Here is a 22,903-nt window from a genome sequence, read left to right as displayed (position 1 = left end):
ACTATTGTTGATTCATTTTGTTTTGAAGACCTGTGTCACACGGGCTCATTTTGATTGGCTTTGTTCTGTTTTATTTTGCTTGGTTTTGTTCTCTTTAAAATTAAAAATATTTTTAAAATAATAATTGTGTTTATACCATGGCTTAATTTTAAAAATCTAAAGAGGATATATTTTCTAAACAGAAATAAATTGGTTTCTTCACATTTCCTTTTCAGAAATAGACACTGGCTGATTTTGTATATTCACTTAATTCACAAAATCACTCCTTTTAGGAGACTCTTAAAAAGCCTTCTAGTCCAGAAATCAAGCTTTTCTCTTTCTTTTGGACAGTGATAGGTTTTCAGTAGTTTTCTTAAATGTTTTATTTCAGCTTGAGGGGGCCCAAAACACAGTGGTGTGAAGAGTTAGAGAAAAATTTCTAAAGAATGTCAGCCTGTCAGCAGCCCCCACTTGTTATTCTCCCAGAACTCTCTTTGCTGTCAGTCTTTGGAGAATAGAACAGTTGTGGACAAAACAAGCCAGATAAAATCCTGCTACCCTCCAATATCCTGCTGACAGCAGTGACTGTGGGCTACACCAAATGTCACCCCAAAAAGAAAAAACAATTCACAAAGCAAAGGAACCAATAGTCACTACTTTAGTGATATTTTTATGAGATTATTAAAAGTTCACATTTTTAAAAAAGCTCACATAATAATACCACAATGCTTGACACTAACTTGTATCTAATTCACTTTAATTTAAATTTAGAAAAGAAAGTTTAATTAGAACCATGGAATTTGTTCAGTATACAATTCAGGGCAAGAAACTGCCTCTTCACATCCCTCAGCTTGTGGGTCCAGCAGAGATGATTACTCTAAGTGTAGCAGGAAAATATTCTCATGTAAAACACTAGAGGAAATGCCTGCTGGTCTCCAGGTTCCTTATTAAAGAGCACTAATCAATTCCAATTCAGTCAGTCAACAGGAACGAATTGAACACCTTCCATGAGCATAACATGAGGGTTAACAAGAAACAAAGGTTTGAATTAGATTTGAATCAAAAGCTGCTAGCATCAACCTTAATCCAACAGAAGCAGCTGCAGAAGAAAGGAACAAAGAGAACTGATTTCTCTTCAAGACTTTTATGGAATACATTTATGTATTAGGACAAAAAAAGGAAATGAAAAATTAGCGAGGTAGGTCATTTACATCTTAAGTGTAATATGCCACCTATGACTTATGAAATTATACTATCCATCTAGTAAACAAATTTTATTCTTTCAATTAAATCTCTAAAAGAGTCTAGAGTTCTTAGTTTAAGACAGGGTCAAGAATTCATACTTTCTATTTAAGCTCTAGTAGAGTTCAGTGAAAGTTCTAAAAAGTTCAACATGGTCTCCACAGTCTTTCTCACAGGACCCGGGAACTCCAGCCAGAGGCATGTATGGGGCTGGCCTAGACCGGGGCCCCACCCGTGACTCCCACCATCTCCACAGACCACCTTGTAGGAACTGGGAACTCCAGCCAGAGGTGCACACAGGGCTGGGCCAGAACCAGGCCCCTCCCATGTCACACAGTCCTGGCTACCCACCTCAGGACCTGGGAACTCCAACCTGTGACACCCCACAGTGCCACCTCTGCCATTGGGGACCCCCACCTACCTCCTGAACCTAGCATTGTTTTAGATCTTCAGCTCCCACGCCTCCCCTCAGAACCTTGGACTGCAGTGAATTAACCATGCAGCATCAAGGGGAGACTCAATAAGAAGAACTCAGCAGGGTTCCATCAGTGAGATGAGTTTACCCCTTAAAAAAGTAATAGAGTTTGCCACCTTCAGTGAGTAAACAGGAGCAACAGAGAAGTCCCCTCCAGAAGTAGGCCGTAGGTGAGCTTGGAAAGTGTATGGGTGAGTCCTTCTTTCACACAGAGAATACCAGGTAGGTTGAGGAGGGTGCCAACAAGGCCTCCCCCAACTTGGAGAAAATTAAGGGGGCCTGTGGGACACCCAGAGCACAGTAGTCCTAACCAAGAAAAACACTATAAACAGGGAGATCTGGTGACTATGAACAACCTGAAGACATAATAACAGCAGGAATTAGGGGCTGATTTCCATCAGTAATCCTAGGTTTGTAAGCCTAGGAAGAACATAGGACTCACACAACAGGCCCTGCAGGGGGAATTCAGGTGACTGGCCCACCTCTACATTGTAGGACCCAACAATTGGACAAACATCAACCTTAAAGTAGGACCCCAAGATACACACTACCAACAGTTGAAACTAGCAGGATTGAAGAACCAAATATTAACCTAGAATGGGAAAATGGCAAAACGAAAAAGCAAAATGCAGTCTCAACCACCTAGTCCACTAGAAACAAGTACAGGAGACATTAAAATAGAGGTTGTCAAAAGTAACACACTGGAAATCTCTGAAAAGATAGTGAGTGAAATAAAAAAAAACTCCATGAGGCAATAGAGGAAATCAAATTAGAAGTAATCTCTCATGTAAAAATAGAAATGACAACCTTAGTAAAGGAGTTGCTAAGAGCATCTAGAGAAGAAATAGAAAAAAAAAAATACAGGAACATGGGAAACTGATTGAAAACTTGAATGAACAACATACAAACAAACAGAATTCTTGAAACAAACTCAAAGAGACATCCAAGAACAAAAATTCTTTTGAAAGTTAGCAAAACCGTTTAAATGAAGCTGAAGATAGAATTTCAGACCTTGAGGACAGGATCACAATTAGTGATCATGAAAGGATAGAACTTTTAAAAATATCAAAGCGGCATGATGTGACAATCCTGCATTATCCAAGATAATGCCAAAAGAAATAAGACTAATAGGGATTAAAGATGATGCAGCAATCAAAGCAAATGACATAACTAAAATATTCACAGAAGTAATAACAGAAAATTTTCCAAATATGAGGAAAAATCTGTAGATAAGTAAGGCATACAGAATGCCAAACAATCACAACCAACATAAATCTACACACAGACATATAATAATTAAGATCCCGGATGTACAACATAAAAAAGAATACTAAAAACTATTAGAGAAAAGACACAACTCATCTATTAGGCAAAGCGCTTTAGAATCACAACAGACTTTTCACCGCAAACTCTCAAGTCAAGATGAGCTTGGAGTGAGGTATTTCAAGTCAAAAAAAGAAAACAACTTTCAACCCAAACTGAAGTACCCAGAAAAACATTCATTCAAATTTAATGGAGAAACAAGATACTTCCATGACAAAAAACAATGGAAGAAATTCATGTCCACCAAAACAACCTTAGAGTGTTGCCATACAAGATAGAGATAAAAATGACCACAATCCCCAGAATAACAACAGAAATAAACCACCAGGTAAGACAAGCAATTAAACAAGAGCAAAAGCAGAAGGCAAACAACTGAAACATAACATGGCAAAGTTGAGCCAGTACACATCAATTAAATCTATAAATGTAAATGTCCTCAATTCACCTATCAAAGAAATAGGTTGACAGAATGGATCAAGAAACAGGATCCCACAATATGCTGTATACAAGAGAGACAGCTTACCCAAATGGAAGTTCATACATTAAAACACAAAGGTTGAAAACAGTATTCCATTCAACAGGAAGCCAGAAAAAAATAGGGATAACTATTCACATTGTGGCAATGTGCACTTTGCAGACAATGTGAACTTCAAACCTAAAATAATTAAAAGAGATAATGAAGATCATTGCATACTTGTTAGTAGAAAAATTCAAGAGGACGACTTAACAATTATACATATATATGCACCAAATATAGGAGCGCCCAACTATATAGGACAAATACTAATGGACATGAAAAACCAAATATGCAAGAAAATAATTTTAACAGGGGACCTTAGCAGCCCATTGTCACAAAGAGATATATCAATTAGACAAAAAGTCAGCAAAGAAATAATACAACTGAATTATACCTGTGAGCAACTGGACTTAGTAGATGTCTATAGAGTGTTCCACCCAACCCACATCAGAACATACAATCTTTTCAGCTGGACATTCTCTGAAAATAGATCATATATTATCCCATGAAACATTCTTAAGTAATTGCAAAGATATTGAAATTATCCAATGCATAATATCTGACCGTAGGGCATTGAAATTGGAAATTAATGGCAAAAGAAATTACAAAACCTTCATAAACACATGGAAATTGAATAACAACCTTCCAAACAATCAGGGAGCTACAGATGAAATTAAAGAAGAAATAAAGCAATACCTACAATTCAATGAAAATGCAAAAACAACATATTGCAATCTGTGGGATGCAATGAAAGTGATCTTAAGAGGGAAATATATAGCAATAAATTGTCATATAAAGAAAACAGAGCAAGCACACAAAAAAACAACCTAATGCTTCATCTCAAGCTTCTAGCAAAAGAAGAGCAACATAAACCCAAAGCTCATAGAAGAGAGGACATTGTAAAGATTAGAGCAGAAATCAATGCAAATGAAACTAAAAAATACAAAGTATTAATAAAAAACTGGGGTTTTGAGAGAATAAACAAAATTGACAAACCTGTAGCTAACTTTATCAAGAAAAAGAAAGATGAAATCCAAATTCATGCAATAAGGACAGAAAAGGGGGAAATAACTACAGATCCCATGGAATTCTAAAGATCACGAATATCTATTTTGGAAATCTCCACTCACATAGAGTGGAAAACACAGAGAAAATGGACATATTTCAAGAAACATGTGAACTACCAAAGCTCAACCAGGAAGAAATAACAATTTTGAATAACCCAGTATCAGCCTATTGAAATGGAAAACATAATTAAAAATTTACCAACAAAGAAAAGCCTAGGTCCTGATGGATTCATGGCTGAATTATACAAGAAATTTAAAGATTTTTGTCAACACTCCTTAAAATTTTCAATAAAATTGAAAGTGAAGCAATCTTTCCTAAATAATTCCTGGAAGCAAGTATTACTCTGGTACCAAAACCAGAGAAAGACCCTACCAAAAAGGAAAACTAGAGGCCAATCTCACTAATGAACATTGATGCAAAAATAAATACTGGCAAATAGAATACAACAAATCATCAAGAAATTATACATCATAACCAAGTGGGATTCATTCCAAGAATACAGGGATGGTTTAACATATGCAAATCAATAAATGTAATACACCACATCAACAGAGCCAAAAATAAAAACCACATGATCATCTCAAGAGATGCAGAAAAACCTTTTAATATAGTCCAACACTGGTTCATGATAAAAACGTCTCAGAAACTTGGGACACATGGTATCTACCTCAATCTCATAAAGGCAATATATCACAAATCAACAGCCAACATTATACTAAATGAACAAAAACTGAAAACTTTTACTCTAAAATCAGGAACAACACAGGATGTTCACTATCACCAATCCTGTTCAATATAGTTAGGGAAATTTTAGCCAGAGCAATCAGACAAGAGAGAGATATAAGAGGAATAAAGATAGAAAGGAAGTTAAATTATCACTATTTGCAGATAACATGATACTCTACATAGAAGACTCAAAAAGCTCCATTGAAAGACTACTAGAGGTAATAAATAAATTCAGCAGTGTAGGTGGATACAAAGTCAACACTCAAAAATTAATAGCATTCCTCTACACACACACACACACACACACACACACAAACTCACTGAGAGAGAAATTATGGAAATAACACCATTCACAATAGCATCTAAAAAATGAAATACTTAGGAATCAACCTAACCAAGAATATAAAAGACCTATATGCCAAAAATTATACTACATTTAAAAAAGGAGATTGAAGATGATATTAGAAATTGGAAGGATATTCTTTGCTCTTGACTAGCAAGAACCAACAATGTGAAAATGGCCATACTCCCCAAACTGTTATACAGACTTAATTCAATCCCAATCAAAATACCACTGACATATCTCACAGATCTGGAGAAAATTCTTCTAAAATTCATTTGGAAACAGAAAAAACCTACAATAGCAAAAGCAGTTCTGGGCAACAAAGGCAAGACAGGAAGCATTTCCATTCTTAACTTGAAACTATATTATAAAGCCAGTGATAAAAATCCCTGCATGGTACTCTACTATACTATAAAGCCAGTGATAAAATCCCCTCTGGTGAGGCACCTACATCTGCCTCCCCTTTCTGGCTGGGCTCTGAGAACTGTGGAATTTCAAGCAAGTAGGCGGGCGCATACTGTCCCCTGAACCCAGTCTATTTGGGACCCTCGCACCATCTGGGTGCACGGGAACGACGGGAGGGTCTGGTGCTCTTGCATCCACCTCCCCATCAGTCTGGAGGACTGTGGATTCCTAAGCAAGCAGGTGAGCATCACCAGTTCCAGAGGCCCCATGGCCTGGCCTGTGGTAAGTGCCCAGCACACTCTCCCCCAAGCCCAGCCTGTTTGGGACCCTGGAGCCTTCCAGGTGCAGTGAAGCAGATAGGCAGATCAGAGGCTCCTACATCCACCTTCCCACTCTGGCTGCACTCGGAGAACTGTGGAGTTCCAAGCATGCAGGAAGGCGCACACTGTCTCTGGAGCCCAGCCTATCTGGGACTGCGGAGTTCTAAGCAGGCAGAGGAGTGCCATGGGTTCCAGAGGCCCAGCAGCATGGGGAAACTGAGTGCCAGAGTCCCAGGAGCTGTGAACATAGAAGTGGATTTCCAACAGACCCAATGGCTTCTTATTCAAGCTTTCAAATAACACTTGAAACACAAAAATAGACGAAAAGGACAAAATGAAAGACCAAATTACAACCTCAAAACTCCAGCCCATCTCAAAAAACCCTAGGAGCGATGTATATAAAAGAAAATATATGCCATACACCTCAGATATCGGACATAATAGGTACTGAAATAAATAAGCAACTCTGGGAAGCTTTAAAGGAATTCAAACTCGAAATAATCTCCCAGGTTAAAGAAGAAATGATAAAAGAAATGAAAGAGATGCTGAATATATCTAAAGAAAACACAGCTAAAAAATTGGAGGAACTAAACAAAATGATAGAATCCCTAGATGAGCAATATAAGAAACAAACAGAATACATAAAGCAGATGCAGAGAAATATACAGGAAATCAAAAGCTCCACAGAAAGCTGTAAAAACTGCCTCAATGAAAATGAAGATAGAATTTCAGACCTTGAAGACACGATTGCAGGTAATGAACAGGAAAGGAAAGATCTTTTAAAAATAACAAGGAATCAGGAAATAGCAATTCAACAACTGCAAGAGGATGCCAAGAAAAACAACATAAGATTGATAGGGATTAATGAAAAAGAAAGGGACAACATAAAGGATGTCAAGAGGATATTTAGAGAATAGCTGAAAATATCGCAAGCATGAGATCAGAAACCGACATCAGGTTCAGTGAAGCCTATAGAACTCCAAATAGTCATAACCAAAATAAAACTACACCCAGACATATAATAATCACCATCCCAGAAATCCAACACAAGAATAGATTTTTTTTTTTTATCGGTATCCTGGATTGAACTCACAACTGCCTGTTTGCAAGGCAGGTGCTTATGCCGCTGAGCTAAATCCCCAGCCCCAACAAGAATAGATTATTAAAAGCTGTCAGAGAGAAAGGACAGATCACTTATAAAGGAAAACCTATCAGAGTCATAGCAGACTTCTCAGCATAAACAATAAAGTCAAGAAGAGCATGGAGTGAAGTATTCCAGATCCCAAAGCAAAATGATTTCCAACCTATACTGATGTACTTTGCAAAACTATCATTCAAAATCGATGGTGAAATATGATAATTCCATGACAAAGAACAGCTAAAGAACTTCATGAACACCAAGCCAACCCTGAAAAAAATATTGAGACAGTTTAGATACACAAAGGAAAAAACCACTAAGCAAAGCAAATGATTAAACAGAACAGAAAGATAAAGATGCAACAGCAGAGAGATAACATGTAAACAATAAACCAGCATATAACAGTTATAACCATTAATGTAAATGGTCTCAATGCACCAATGAAAAGAAACAGATTAGCAGAATGGATCAAGAAACAAAATCCAACCATATGCTCTTTACAGGAAACCCATCTAACCCAGAAGGATACTCACAGACTGAAAGTCAAAGGATGGAAAACAATACTTCATGCAACAGGAATCAAAAAAAAAAAAAAAAAAAAAAAAAAAAAAAAAAAAAGCAGGAGTAGCCATTCTGTTTGCAGACAACATGAACTTTAAACCAACAATGATCAGGGAGGACAAAGAAGGTCACTACATACTCGTTAGGGGAAAACTCCAAGAGGAAGCGATAACTATCTTAAATATATACGCACCAAACTCCAGAGCACCCAGTTATATAAAACAACTATTAACAGAAATGAAAACTCAAATTATCAGTAACACAATTGTAACAGGAGACCTTAACATGCCATTGATGCCAAGGAACAAATCGACCAGACAGAAAATGAGCAAAGAAATAACAGAACTGAATCACTCCTGTGAACAAGTGGACTTGATAGACCTATACAGAATGTTCCACCCAACAACATCAGAATACACATTCTTCTCAGCATTACATGGGTCATTCTCTAAAATAGACCATATATTAGCTCACAGGACATATTTAAACAAATGCAAAAGAGTTGAAATTATCCCTTGCATTTTATCAGATCATAGCAAATGGAAATTAGAAATTAACGGTAAAAGATACTGCAAAAATCCCACAAACACATGGAAACTGAATAACAAACTCTTGAGTAATCAGTGGGTCACAGAGAAAATTAAAGAAGAAATTAAGCAAGACAATGAAAATACAGATACAACTTACCAGAATCTGTGGGATGCAAAGAAAGCCGTTCTCAGAGGAAAATTTATTGCACTGAGTTCCCACATCAGGAAAACAGAATGAATACAAATTAAAAACCTGATGCTACACATCAAATAGCTAGAAAAAGAAGAGCAAGTCAAGCCCAAAGCCAAAAGAAGAGAGGAAATTATAAAAATCAGAGACTAAGAAAACAATTCAAAGAATCAATGAATCAAAAAGTGGGTTCTTTGAAAGAATAAATAAAATCGATAAGCTCCTAGCCAACCTTATTTTAAAAAGGGAGGAAAAGCTCAAATTCATGCAACAAGAAATGAAAAAGGTGAAATCACTACAGACTATAGAAACACAGAAGATGATCAACACCTATTTCGAAAACCTTTACTCCCAAAAGTTTGATAACACAGAAGAAAGAGACAGATTCTTAGAAACATATGAAGTACCAAAGCTAGATCAAGAGGATGTAAAACTGCTGAATAACCCAATCTCTATTAATGAAATTGAAAATATAATTAAGTCCTTACCTACAAAGAAGAGCCCAGGCCCAGATGGATTCACTGCAGAATTCTACAAGAAATACAAACAAGACCTAATGCCGACATTCCTCAAACTATTCAACGAAATTGAAAGGGAAGCAATCCCTCCTAAGTCATTCCTGGAAACAAATATTACTTTAGTACCAAAACCTGAGAAAGACCCAACTAAAAAAGAGAACCATAGACCTATCTCCCTAATGAACACAGATGCAAAAATCCTCAATAAAATATTGGCAAATAGGATGCAGCAAATCATTAAGAAGATTATACACTATGACCAAGTGGGATTCATCCCAGGAATGCAGGGATGATTCAACATATGTAAATCAATAAATGTAATCCACCATATCAATAAAGCCAAAAGTAAGAATCACATGATCATTTCTACAGATGCAGAAAAAGCCTTTGATAAGGTCCAACATTCATTCATAATAAGAACTTTACAGAAAATTGGAATAGATGGCCTTTACCTCAATATAATAAAGGCCATCTACGACAAACCAACAGCCAGTATCATACTAAATGGCCAAAAATTGAAAGCCTTTACTTTAAAATCAGGCACAAGACAAGGATGTCCTTTATCACCACTCCTATTTAATATAGTACTGGAAGTACTAGACAGAGCAATTAGACAAGAGAGAGAAATAAAAGGGGTAAAGATAGGAAAAGAAGAAGTTAAATTATCATGTTTGCAGATGACATGATACTCTACATAGAAGACTCCCTAAACTCCATTGAAAGACACTTAGATACAATAAATAAATTCAGTAATGTACCTGGATATAAAATCAGTACTCAGAAATCAATAGCATTCCCACACACTAACAACAAAATCACAGAGACAGAAATAAGAGAAGCTACACTCTTCACACTAGCAAGCAAAAAAAAAAAAATGAAATATTTACGAATTACTCTTATGAAAGAAGTGAAAGACCTATACAGGGAAAATTATAATACACTGAAAAAAGAAATTGAAGATGATCTCAGAAAATGGAAAGACATCCCTTACTCAGGGATAGGAAGAACAAACATTGTGAAAATGGCCACTCTCCCAAAACTGTTATACAGATTCAATGCAATCCCAATAAAAATACCATCAACATACCTTATAGATCTAGAGAAATCACTCCTAAAATTCATCTGGAACCAGAAGAGACCTAGAATAGCAAAGGCAATTCTAAGCAGCAAAGGCAAGGCAGGAGGCATCACAATCCCTGACTTGAAGTTATGATGCTTGGTCAAGATCACACCAATAATAAGCAAAAATATAAAACACCAATGAAATTCTGTAACCTCAAGTCATTTTCCATTTTTTTAATTTTATCTTTTTTACTTAAAGAAAAAAAGCAAAACAGATAAAAGGTACAAATAATACATAATTTCTGAAAAATTTAACACTAAGAAACCACTAGTTGATAAATTACATATTGTCCTCTTAGAAATAGTTGTTCAACTCACAAAATCAAAGCATAGAAATTGGACAAACAATGGGAGTGCAAACTGTTCTGTTCAATGATCCAACAAAAACTTAGTAATATGGTTACATATCTTACACACTTAAACATACATGCAGTTTTATCCTTTAGAGCACTTTCCTTGCCTTTCTTTTTACAGTAGCTATTACACATTTTGGATCTTATTACTCCTATAGTTTTTATTACATTTTACATCAGAGAGACTATGTAATGTTTACAAATATGATTCTTATTTATTTCACTTATGAGGATAATCTACAGTTATCACCATTTACCTATTAATTCCTCAATATTATCCCTTTATATAGCTGAGTAATAGTCTGTTGTATAAAAATACCACATCTTTTTCATTCACCATGCAGTTGATGGGCATTTTGGATGTTGCCAAGATTTAGCTGCTACAAATTATGCTGCTATAAACATAGGTGCAGATGTATCACTGTGACATGACCATTTCAGATTTTCTGAAAAAATACCCAGGAGAGGAATAGCTGAACTGAATGAAACTTGCAATTCTAGTCTTCTGAGGATTCTCCATACTGATTTCCATAGTGACTGCACCGGTCTACACTCCTACCAGCAGTGGAGAAGTGTTCCTTTTTCCCACAACCTTGCCAACATTTGTTATCAGTTGATTTCTTGGTGACAGCCATTCTTTCTGGGGTGAGATGAAATCTCAGTGTTGTTTTAATTTGTATTTCTCAAATGACCAATGATGGTGAATATTTCTTCATGTATTTATGTGCCATTTTTATGTCTTCATGTGAGAAATCTATGTTCATCTCAGATACCCATTTTCAGAGACAGTCTTTGAATTTGAGGGGTCTGATGTTTTTTAACTCTTTATATGTTTTGAATATAAGGTCCTTTGACTAAGGGGTGGCTAGCTAAAATTATTTCCCATTCTGTGGGTTTTCTTTTCATTCTGTTGATGATTTCTTTTTGAAGTGCAAAAACATTTTAATAATATGAGGTCCCAGTTGTTGATTCTTTGAAGTGTTTCCATGTGGCTTGCAATCTGTTCGTGATTTCTCTGCCTACCTCTATGTTTCCAAAAATTCTACTTACCTTGTCTTCCAGTAGATTTAGTGTTTCTGTTTTAATGTTTAGATCTTTGATTCATTTTGACTTAAGTTTAGTGCATGGCAATACATCAATACATATGGGTCTAGTCTCAGTCTTCAGCATGTAAAGAGCCAAATTTACTAACATCACTTATTAAAGAGGCTACCCTTCTTCCAGTAAACATGTTTCGTCCCTTTGTCCAACATCAGGTGGCTGAGTGACTGTAGTTGTTTTGCATCTTCCACTCTGTTCCATTAATCCTCAGGTCTATTTCTTTGCCAGTACCGTGCAGGGATTTTTATCACAGTGTTTTGTAGTATAGTTTCAAGTCAGGAATTGAGATACCTCCTGTCTTGCCTTTGTGGCCTAGAATTGCCTTTGCTAGTCTAGGTTTCTTCTGTTTCTAAATGAATTTTAGGGGTGTTTTCCCTATATCTGTGAGGTATGTCAGTGGTATTTTGATTGGGATTGCATTAAATCTGTATAACAGTTTGGGGTGTATGGTCATTTTCACAATGTTGGTTCTTCATAGCCTTCCATTTTCTAATATCCTCTTTAATTTTCTTTTTAAGCATAGCATAATTTTCAGCATATAGCTCTTTTACATTGTTGGTTAAGTTGGTTCCTAAGTATTTCATTATTAGATGCTATTGTGAAAGGTGTTATTTCCATAATTTCTTTTTCAGTGAGTTTTGTGTAGAGGAAGGCAATTGATTTTTGAGTGTTGACTTGTATCCAGCTACACTGCTGGATTTGTTTATTTTCTCTAGTAGTCTTTTAATGGAGCTTTTGGGGTCATCTATATAGAGTGTAATGTATTCTTCAAATAGTGATAATTTAACTTCCTTTTCCTATCTTTATTCCTCTTATATCTCTCTCTTGTCTGATTGCTCTGGCTAAAACTTCCCTAACTATATTGAACAGGAGTGGTGATAGTGGACATCCTTGTGTTGTTCCTGTTTTTAGAGTAAAAGTTTTCAGTTTTTGTTCATTTAGTATAATGTTGGCTGTTGATTTGTGATATATTGCCTTTATGAGATTGAGGTAGATACCATGTGTTCCAAGTTTCTGGGGGGTTTTTTTCATGAACCAGTATTGGACTCTATTGAAAGCTTTTTCTGCATCTATTGAGATGATCATGTGGTTTTTGTTTTTGGCTCTGTTGATGTGCTATATTACATTTATTGATTTGCATATATTAAACCATCTCTGTATTCCTGGAATGAACCCCACCTGCTCATGATGTATAATTTCTTGATGATTTGTTGTATTCTATTTGCCAGTATTTTATTGAGAATCTTTGCATCAATGTTCATTAGTGAGATTGGCCTGTAGTTTTCCTTTCTGGTTGGGTCTTTCTCTGGTTTTGGTATCAGAGTAATACTTGCTTCCAGGAATTATTTAGGTAGGTTTGCTTCACTTTCAATTTTATTGAAGAGTTTAAGGAGTGTTGTCATCAAATCTTCTCTAAATTTCTTGTAGAATTCAACCGTGAATCCTTCAGGACCTGGCCTTTTCTTTGTTGGTAAGTTTTTAATCACATTTTCAATTTCAATTGCTGATATTCGACTGCTCAAAATTTTTTATCTTCCTGGTTGAGCTTTGATAGTTCATATGTTTCTTAAAATCTGTCCATTTCCTCTGTGTTTTCCACTCAATGTGAGTAGAGATTTTCAATGTAGGTATTCATGACCTTTTGAATTTACAGCGAGTATCATACTAAATGGCCAAAAATTGAAAGCCTTTACTTTAAAATCAGGCACAAGACAAGGATGTGCTTTATCACCTCTCCTATTTAATATAGTACTGGAAGTAATAGCCAGAGCAATTAGACAAGAGAGAAAAATAAAAGGGGTAAAGATAGGAAAAGAAGTTAAAATTGTCATTGTTTGCAGATGACATGATACTCTACATAGAAGACCCCTAAACTCCATTGAAAGACACTTAGATATAGTAAATAAATTCAGTAATGTAGCTGGATACAAAATCAATACTCAGAAATCAATAGCATTCTTATACACTAACAACAAAATCACAGAGAGAGAAATAAGAGAAGCCACACTCTTCACACTAGCAAGCAAAAAAATGAAATATTTAGGAATTACTCTTATGAAAGAAGTGAAAGACCTATACAGGGAAAATTATAATACACTGAAAGAAGAAACTGAAGATGATCTCAGAAAATGGGAAGACATCCCATGTTCATGGATAGGAAGAATAAGCATTGTGAAAATGGCCATTCTCCCAAAACTGTCATACAGATTCAATGCAATCCCAATAAAAATACCATCAACATACCTTATAGATCTAGAGAAATCACTCCTAAAATTCATCTGGAACCAGAAGAGATCTAGAATATCAAAGGCAATTCTAAGCAGCAAAGGCAAGGCAGGAGGCATAACAATCCCTGACTTGAAGATATACTACAAAGCAACAGTAGTAAAATCAATATGATACTGGAATGAAAACAGAGCAGAGGATCAATGGAATAGATTAGAAGCTACAACCACAACTACAAACACACTCAACCACCTTATCTTTGATAAAGGAGCCAAGCAGGTTCACTGGAAAAACAACAGTCTTTTTAATAAATGGTGTTGGAAAAACTGGCTCTCCATTTGCCGAAAACTAAAACTCGACCCAAGCCTATCACCATGTACTAAATTAAAATATAAATGGATCAAAGATCTGAATATTAAAACAGAAACACTAAATCTATTGGAAGACAAATTAGGTATAAACCTTGAAGACACAGAGGTAGAGAATTCATGAACAGGACTCAAACTGCATGGGAAATAATTCCCAGGATCAATAACTGGGACCAGTTATTAAACTTATTAAAAATAATACTAATAATAAAAATAATACTAATAATAAGTTATTAAACTTATTAAACATTTCTATAAGTCAAAAAACATCTCCAGTATAGTGAAAAGAAAACCCACAAATTGGGAAAAGATCTTAGTGAACTCCCCCTCAAACAAGGGACTTTTGTCTAAAACATATAAAGAATTAAAAAATTCAGACCCCAAAAATCAAAGATCCAATCCAAAAATGGGCATCTGAGATGAATACACACTTCTCAGAGGAAGAAATACAAATGGAAAATAAATACATGAAAAAATGTTCATCATCATTGGTTATTAGGGAAATGCAAATTAAAACCACACTGAGATTCCATCTCACTCCTGAAAGAACGGCTAGAATCAAGAAAACCAACAACAAGTGCTGGAGAGGCTGTGGGGAAAAAGGAACTGTCCTACACTGTTGGTGGGAGTGTAGACTGATACAACCTTTGTAGAGGTCAGTCTGGAGATTTCTCAAAAAGGTGGGATTGGAAGTCCCATTTGTTCCAGCTATTCCACTTCTAGGCATATTTCCAGAAGAACTGAAAGCATCACACCACCGTGATATATGTACACCTATGTTTATAGCAGCACAATTTGTAATTGCCACATCTTGGAAACAACCCAAGTGTCCATCAACTGAGCAATGGATAAAAAAGCTGTGGTACTTCTATACAGTGGAGTACCACTCAGCTATAAAGAAGGATCACATTGAGGTATTTATCAATAAATGGGCACAGCTTGAAACCATACTCATAAGTGAACTAAATCAAACTCACATCTGTGAACACTGAATAGTTCCCCTAGTGTAGCAAATGATTCAAATATATAAAAGTATGTGGTAACCATGATTCCCCATTATGTGGCCTTGAAGCCTTATAAAGTTTTCACTCATTAATTGGAATGGCTTTATTTTGGGCTATTTGATATTATGGCCTGTGATGCAATGAACAGCTATTTTGAAGAAAACAAGACATCATAATAGCTAGTGCTGATTTAATACCATCTTGTTTTGAAGCCTCACCAAACTATGGCTCTTCTGTCTCCATTGATTTTATCATGTTGTAGCTTGCTGGATTTTATCGTATGTGGTAGTATAAACAAAAATTGTTATAGGCAAAGAGACAATATAGAAACCACTGATCATTTTTCTGTTAGCTGGTTCTAAATACTCTACAATGCTTTTGTCCACTTGAATGGTGTTACACAGTCTTGATATGTTTGATGCTATAGCATATGAAATTATATTCAAATATTTCAAGGAAAAAGACACTATTGTATCTACTATTAAGTCACGTTATTTGGTGGTGAAGCACTAGGTTGCTGAAAGTGTCATGCTTTAACCTGTATTGTTATGTTGTTATGACCCCTTTTATCTCAACCTCTCCCTTATTCATTAAAAAATTATTTAATTTTTTAAATTTCTTTTTGAAACTAAGGGGGAAAAGTCAAAAAACTAGTAGGATATATTATAGTAACTTTTTTGATTTCCTATTAACTTGAAGTCCTGTAATACCCCTGTTATCTTGTTTTGACTGATTAGACTCTATTCTCCTCTGTATGAATGTATTAAGAATCATAGTATAGGCAACTACTTTGAAGGCAATAAGATTGACTCTGATGCTCATTCTGGTTTGACTATTATCCTCTTTTGAGGTTCTGTAAGATTTACAATGTTTAGATTTTATTGGTCTTGTTCTCTACTGTTTTGTTTAACTTTATAATACCTAATGAGATAGGCAATTCTTCTTAAGGAGTCATTATGGTAACCATTGTTGATAACCTTGTACTCTGTTTTTACATCATGTGCTATGTCTATCCTTGGTTTTGACTGACAGCTTTGGTTTATCATGCTTGATTTTATTCTCTTACAAAAAAGTAATAAGATCTAAGGGAGCAATAAAACCCAAAATGTGTAAATTTTGTTGTAATAAAGAGAGGGAAAGAAAAGTGCCCTGAAGGATACAACAGCAAGGGTGTTTAGGTGTGTTAAATAGAAGACCATATTAATATTTTTGATTGGATTACTGAACACAACTGTTTGCAGTCTCACTGTTTGAATGTTCGCTTTGTGTGCTTTGATCCTGTGACCTGAAACACTGTTTCTAAGATGATAGCAAGTAATCTATTAACTGGTGATAGCTTACTGTGGATTTTTTGTAGTTCTGAATTACTTGTACCCTTACACTGTTTTGTTTTGTTCTGCTTCTTTTCTCTTTTTCGTTTTAAATAAAAAAAAATTTATTGTCCATGCTCATAGTTTCTTTCTGTTGTTGTTCTGGAGATTGTGGTCATTTTTATCTCTATGTAGTATATCATTTAATACTCTTTCTAGGGTTGGTTTTGTGGATATAAATTTCTTCACTGTTCTCTTTTGTGGAAGTATCTTGTTTCTCCATTAAATTTGAAAGAAAGTTTTGCTGGGTACATCCATCTGAGTTGAAAGTTGTTTCTTTCAAGGCATGAAACACCTCACTCTAAGTTCATCTTGACTCGAGGATTTGTGCTGAAATATCTGCCATGATTCTAATGGGTTTTCCTTGATAGGTGAGTTGTGTATTTTCTCTACCAGCTTTTATGTTGTACATCTTGGATCTTAATTATTATGTCTGGGTGTAGATTTATTTTGGTTGTGATTTTTTATCATTCTGTATGCCTCACTTACCTGCATGTCAGATTTTTTTCCCCATTTTTGGGAAATGTTCTGATATTACTTCTGTGAATAGTTTACCTATGTCATTTGCATTGACTCCTGCATCATCACTGATGGCTATTAGTATTTTATTGTTTTTCTTGGCATCACCTTGAAGCTGCTGGATTGTAGTTCAGCTTCATTTAAATGTTTTTGCCAGCTTTCAGTAGAATTTTTTGTTTCTTGGATGTCTCTTTGAGTTTGTTTCATGAAATCTACTAGTTTTCTATATTGTTCAAAGTTTCAAACTGTTTCCCATGCTCTTATACTTTTTTATCTATTTCTTCTTAGCTGTGCTTAGCAACTCCTTTATTAAGGTTGTTATTTCTGTTTTTACATGAGAGATTACATTTAATTTGATTTCCTCTATAGTCTCATGGATTTGTCTTTTTATTTCTCTTACTATCTTTTCAGAGATTTTGGGGGTGTGACTTTTTAAAGTCCTCTATTTCATTGTCTCCTTTACTTGCTTCTTATATCCTAGATGTTTGAGATTGGGTTTTGCTTCTCTGTTTTGTCATTTTTACCTTTCAGGCTAATATTGATATTTCAATCCCACTAGTCTCACCTACTGGTAGTATGTATTTTAGGGTGCTACTGTGTGATTTATGTTTGTCCAACTGCTGGGTGCCACAATGAAGGGGGTACAATCACCAGAATTCCTGCTGCAGGGCCTGTTGGGTGAGTCTTATATACCTCCTAGGATGACAAACCTAGGAGTATTGATGTAACCCAACCCATAGTTCGCACTGTTACTGTGTTTTCAGTTTTTTCCACATCACCAGATCTCCCTGTCTATAGTGTTTGTCTTACCTGAGACCCTACAATGTCACTGGGTGTCTCACAAGCCCTTTTAATTTTCTCCAGGCTTGGGAAGTCCTTATTGTCACCCTCCTCAGCCTACCTGATGTTCTTTGTGTGGAGCAAGGACTCACCCACATTCTTGCCAAGTTTCTACTTCTGGAAGGGGCTTAGCTATTGCTTCTGTTTACTCACCAAATGTGGTAATTTTTTCCTATTTTAGGAGAAAACTCACTACAGTGATGGAAACCTGCTGAGGTTTTCTGTTTGATGATGGATTACTATGTCTCTCATCAACATAGCACTGTTAATTCAATGCAGTCCAATATTTTCAGGGGAGGAGTGGGAGCAGAAGATCAACAGCCATACTAGGTTCAGGAGATGTAGTGTCCCAGTGGGCAGCAGTGGAATGACAGGGCTGTGCAACAGACTGGCTTGGCCTGGCCCTGCACATTGCTTGAGGTTCTGTATCCTGCAGTGGATGGCAGGACAATGGGGATGTAGAAGGGCCAGGCTCATGTGGCCAGCCTGGTGCACCACTGAAGTCCAGTGGCAGAGGGACAGTAGTGGCATTGAAGGGGCACACATGGGGTTCCAGTGGCAGAGGGCAGGACAGTGGTAGAATGGAAGGTGCAGGCTTGGGCATTGTGTGCTGCTGATTGTCCTGTGTCCCAAAGTGCATGGCAGAATACTGGGGGCACAGGAGGTGTGGGCTCCTAATTTTATCTTAAAAATAGCAAAATACAACAAAACAAGATAGAAAAAAGTCAATCTAAACAATGCAGTGAAATTGGTACAGAACTTCAGAGCATGATACTGGGATGACAATAATAGGTACCATAGCATATCTTTTTATATATTTTTAAAATTTTTTTATTTTAAAAAGATTAAGATAAAAAAGGACATAAAACAGATCAGAGCAGAGCAATTTAAACAACATAGTGTTTCACAAGACAACCCAACATAACAGTCGCTACCATAGAGTCTCTTTCCTGGAAATATTTGAGTATACCTTCATACACTATAGTGTCAAACATAACAAAATAGTATAAAACCATTAAAGAGAATGAAAGTATGACAGAGTATTCAGAACCAGATAATAGAAAAAAAAAACAATATTACTATATTATCTCCTTGTCCATAAAAATTTTGTATATACTATCACACATAATAATCCAATAAGATACAACATGATAAAACAGAAGGAGACAGAAGAACAAGAGCATGACATGACTTCAAAACAAGATGATATCAAATCAGCATTGGCTATTATAATGTCTTGTTTTCTTCAAAATAGCTGTTCATACCATCACAGACAATAAAATCAAACAACCCAGAATAAAACAATTCCAACTAATGAATGTAAACATTATAAGGCTTATAATGTAAACAGTATAAGAAATATAATGAGGAATCATGATTACCATATACTTTTATGTAGTCTTACCATTTCTTACACTAGGGAGACTATACAGTATTTATACAAATGAGTTTGATTTATTTCACTTATGAGTATGGTCTCAAGATGTGTCCATTTTTTTATAAATATCTCAGTATGATCATTCTTTATAGCTGAGCAGTACTCCATTGTATAAAAATACCACAACTTTTTTTATCCATTCCTCAGGTGATGTACACCTAGGTTGTTTCCAAGATCTGGCTATTACAAATTGTGCTGCTATAAACATGGTTGCACATATATCACTGTGGTATGATGTTTTCAGTTCTTCTAGGAATATGCCTAGAAGTGGAATAGCTGGAACACATCGGACTTCCAATACCAGCTTTTTGAGAAATCTCCAGACTGACCTACACAATGGTTGCACCAGTCTACACTCCCACGAACAGTTCAGAAGAGTTCCTCTTTGCCCACAGCCTCTCCAGCATTTGTTGTTGGTAGTTTTCTTGATCCTAGCCATTCTTTCAGGAGTGAGATGGAATCTCAGTGTGGTTTTAATTTGCATTTCTCTAATGACTAATGATGATGAACATTTTTCATGTATTTATTTGCCATTTGTATTTCTTCATCTGAGAACTGTATATTCATCTCAGATGCCCATTTTGGATTGAATCTTTGAATTTTGGGACTCTGATTTTTTAATTCTTTATATGTTTTAGACAGAAGCCCTTTGTCCGAGGGACAATTCAATAAGATTTTTTTCCCAGTTTGTGGGTTTTCTTTTCACTATGGTGGACATTTTTTTAATGTGCAGAAACGGTTTAATAGGACATGATCCCAGTTATTGATTCTGGGAAGTATTTCCCATATGGTTTGATTCCTGTTCATGGATTCTCTACCTACCCTTATGTCTCCAAGGTTTTTACCAAATTTGTCTTCAAATAGATTTAGTGTTTCCATTGTAATATTCAAATATTTGCTCCATTTAGATTTTAATTTAGTACATGGTGATAGGCATGGGTCTAGTTTTAGTTTTCAGCATATGGGAAGCCAGTTTTTCCAGCACCATTTATTAAAGAGACTGTCATTCTTCCAGTGAACATGTTTGGCCCCTTTGTCAAAGATAAGGTGGTTGAGTGTGTTGGTAGTTGTGGTTGTATCTTGTAATCTATTCCATTGATCCTCAGCTCTCTTTTGATTCCAGTACTATGGTGATTTTACTACAGTTACTTTGTGGTATAACTTCCAGTCATATCTTCTGCTTTCTTTTTGCTGCTTAGAATTGTCTTTGCTAATCAGGGACTCTTCTGATTCCAGATGAATTTTAGCAGTGATTTCTCTAAATCTATGAGGTATGTTGATGGTACTTTTATTGGGATTGCACTGAATCTGTATAACAGTTTTGGTAGAATGGTCATTTTCACAAAGTTTTTCTTCCTATCCATGAGCAAGGGATGTCTTTATATATTCTGAGATCCTCTTTGATTTCTTTTTCAGGGTATTATAATTTTCCCTATATAGATCTTTCACTTCTTCCATGAGATTAATTCCTACTTACTTCATTTTTTTGGATGCTACAGTGAAGATTGTGGCATTTCTTATTTCTCTCTGAGTGATTTTGTTGTTAGTGTATAAGAATGCTATTGATTTTTGAGTATTGATTTTGTATCCAGCTATTTATTTATTACATCTAGGAGACTTTCAATGGAGCTTTGGGAGTCTTCTATGTAGAGTATCATGTCATCTGCAAATAATGATAATTTAACTTTTTTTTCCTATCTTTACCCCTTTTATTTCTCTCTCTTGTCTAATTGTTCTGACTAATATTTCAAGTACTATATTGAATAAAAGTGGTGATAAGGGACATCCTTGTCTTGTGCCTGATTTTAAGGTAAAGGCCTTCAGTTTTTGGCCATTTAGTATGATACTGGCTGTTGGTTTGTCATAGATGGCCTTTATTATATTGAGGTAAAGACTATCTATTTCAATTTTCTGTAAGGTTCTTATCATGAATGAATGTTGCACTTTGTCAAAAGCTTTTCTTGCATCTATAGAAATGATAATGTGATTTTATTTTTGGGTTTATTGATATGGTGGATTACATTTATTGATTTACGTATGTTGAACCATCCCTTTAGGCCTGGGATGAATCCCACTTGGTCATGGTATATAGTCTTCCTGATGACTTGCTGCATCCCATTTGCCAATATTTTATTGAGGATTTTTGCATCTGCGTTCATTAGGGAGATTGGCCCGTAGTTCTATTTTTTAGTTGGGTCTTTCTCAGGTTTTGGTACTAGAGTAATATTTGCTTCCAGGAATGACTTAAGAAGAATTGCTCCTCTTTCAATTTCATTGAAGAGTTTGGGGAGTGTAGGCATTAAGTCTTCTTTGTATTTCTTGTAGAATTCTGCATTGAATCTGTTTGGGCCTGGACTCTTCTTTGTAGGTGAGGACTTAATTACATTTTCAATTTAATTGATATAAATTGGGTTATTCAGCAGTTTTTAATCTTCTTGACCTAGCTTTGGTACTTTGTATGTTTCTATGAATATGTCCATTTCTTCTGTGTTATTGAAACTATGAGAGTAGAGGTTTTCAAAATAGGTGTTGATGATTTTCTGTATTTCTACAGAGTCAGTAGTGATTTCAAGTAGTTTTTCATTCCTTATTGCACAAATTTGAGCTTTTTCTTCCCTTTCATAATAAAGTTTGCCAAGGGCTTATCAATTTTATTTATTCCTTCAGAGAACCAACTCTTTGATTCACTGATTCTTTGAATTGTTTTCTTAGTCTCTATTACATTAATTTCTGCTCTGATTTTTGTAATTTCTTCCCTTCTTTTGGCTTTTGGCTTGACTTATTCTTCTTTTTTAGATGTTTGAGGTGTAACATCAGGTTATTTATTTGTATCCATTCTGTTTTCCTGATGTGGGAACTCAGTGCAATAAATTTTCCTCTGAGGACCACTTTCATTGCATCCCACAGATACCATAAGCTGTGTTTGTATTTTTGTTTGCTTGTAGGTATTGTTTAATTTCTTCTTTAATTTCTTCTGTGACCCACTGATTGTTCAAGAGTGTGTTATTCAATTTCCATGATTTGTGGGATTTTTGCAGTTTCTTTTATCATTAATTTCTAGTTTCATGGTGGTATGATCCAATAACATGCAAGGGATAATTTCAACTGTTTTGCATTTATTTAAATATGTTCTGTGGGCTAGTTTATGGTCTATCTTAGAGAATATCTCATGTACTGCTGAGAAGAATGTGTATTCTGATGTTGTTGGATGGAACACTCTGTATATG

Source organism: Cavia porcellus, unplaced genomic scaffold, assembly GCF_034190915.1.
Source record: "Cavia porcellus strain 051 isolate PalLab524CR breed Dunkin Hartley unplaced genomic scaffold, mCavPor4.1 scaffold_19, whole genome shotgun sequence".
NCBI classification, from domain to species: Eukaryota; Metazoa; Chordata; class Mammalia; order Rodentia; family Caviidae; genus Cavia; species Cavia porcellus.
Note: the sequence above shows the minus strand (reverse complement) of the source record.